The sequence below is a fragment of the Ovis canadensis genome, chromosome 5, assembly GCF_042477335.2.
Source record: "Ovis canadensis isolate MfBH-ARS-UI-01 breed Bighorn chromosome 5, ARS-UI_OviCan_v2, whole genome shotgun sequence".
Lineage (NCBI taxonomy): Eukaryota > Metazoa > Chordata > Mammalia > Artiodactyla > Bovidae > Ovis > Ovis canadensis.
Genome location: NC_091249.1, coordinates 107,323,464 through 107,325,347, shown reverse-complemented (window position 1 = coordinate 107,325,347; position 1,884 = coordinate 107,323,464). Strand labels below are relative to the sequence as shown.

Here is a 1,884-nt window from a genome sequence, read left to right as displayed (position 1 = left end):
GTGGCAGAATATTGTAGAGCAATTGTCCTCCAATAATTATATTTTGTTCTATACCTTTCAGTATTGTACAGTTATAATCTTTGGTTATTATTAGTTAAAAAAAGAGAACTGAAGATCCTGTCAAGTTAAGGAAAAGTGAGACTGTGCGTTTATGTCCAGGCAGTAGATGAACAGAATAAAGATAAAGTCATAGTAAACAAATGTCATAGAACTGTTTTCACTATGATCCATTCCATTCTTTGAATCCCTGGTTTTTGCTAGAGGAACTGGACATATTCGTGCAGGTATGTTAATATATGTGCACAGACCTTGCATTTTGTGTTCAGTCTGGAGACTGGACTTGTCCTCTGCTGATCAGCTCTGGGACTATCCTTGGACAAGTTCCCTGGCCTCCCTGGACAGCAGTCTTCCCATCAATAGAAGAGAGGCTTGGGTCTGGCATCTCGGGGCCGCAGAGGCAAGATGGAAGAGCATGGGTGTGAGCCCTGACCCTGGCACTTTGAGGATGACTGTGGTGGGGCCTGTACAGTAGGCGCCATGGGTGGTGGTAACCTTTCAAGCGTTCAAAGGTTTTTGCCGTTTTCTGGTGGGAGTTAGCCTCAGACCATGAGGAAGTTTGACCACTCTTAAAACCAGAGCTCCTCAGTTGGGAGCTAGCTTTGCAGGTTGGGGAGGTCTGTTCTCCGTGACTGACTGCAGTATGGTTCAAGTCAGAGGGAAAGAAGGTCCTTGGAACTCCACCCCAAGTAGTGCCTTTAAGGAGCCGTTCTGGCAGCAGGAAACGGCCCGGTGACTGTGGTTGGGTCCGTGTTGATGGGTGGCATTCTCTGAGCTCTAGCTGAATCAGCTGCTATCTTGTTGATAAGATTTGCTTCAGCACAATTTCCAAATGGTCTTCTGTTTGCTGCAGATCCCTCCTGGTTGCCTTCAGCCCAGTCACCATCCTCATCTTTGGGAGACTATCAACAATTCCAACAGAACTTTCCCAGAAGACATTTAGCACCGTTTTCTATTTAAAGGAACATGGGTACTTCCCAGGTGGCGCTAGCGGTAAAGAACCTGCCTGCCAATGCAGGAGACATAAGAGACACGGGTTTGGCCTCTGGGTTGGGAAAATCCCCTGGAGGAGGAAATGGTAACTCATTCCAGTATTCTTGCCTGGAGAATCCCATGGACAGAGGAGCCTGGTGGGCTAAGGGGTCACACAGAGTCAGACACCACTGAAGTGACTTAGCATGCATGCATGGGGGGAGGTCTTAAAAGATAATAAATTCATTTATTCTCACTTGGATTGCATTTGTGATCAAAATAAATGTTTGAAGTGTTTATAAAAGGAAATACAACAAATCCTTAGGAATGAAGGACTAAAAGCCAAACAGCAATGAAGCATGACCATCATTTCCAGGAGGACTTCTCTGCCTGGTTTTGTTCTGTTAGCCAGACAGTAAAATTAAAAAAAAAAGTCTGGAAATTGCCCCCCCCCCTTTTTTTTAAAGAAGGGGTTTGGAGGAGACAGAAGACCCTTCAGGCATCTCTCTGGTGACTCTGTGGCTGTGACTGCCTGAAGTAAGATATTGTCAGTATAAGGGGTTTGTGCAACAATCCCAAGAAGTACATTTAAATGAAAAACATTTTTGTAACAAAACTGGAAGTCTTATATGAGAACATGTATAGGTTTGTGGGTTTTTCCAGGCCTTACTTATATCTCTAGAAAAATGGTTGTACAACTTGAGCCGGGATCAGAATCACCTGAGCCTTTTAGAACAGTGACACTCCTCCCAGGCCCGGGGGGCGGGTGGGGGGGGGGGTGGTCCTGACTCAGTCAGTTGAGGGCAGGCGTGGGACCGGAGAAATTCCCTTTTGAACAAGTTCCAGGTGTTGCTG

The 1,884-nt window shown here is 45.8% G+C and overlaps 1 pseudogene; it reads left to right on the top strand.

The window, feature by feature from the left end:
- The first annotated feature begins 462 nt into the window (after positions 1–462).
- On the top strand, positions 463–1,017 carry LOC138441637 (mitochondrial import inner membrane translocase subunit Tim17-A pseudogene; annotated as a pseudogene).
- The last annotated feature ends 867 nt before the right edge of the window (positions 1,018–1,884 follow it).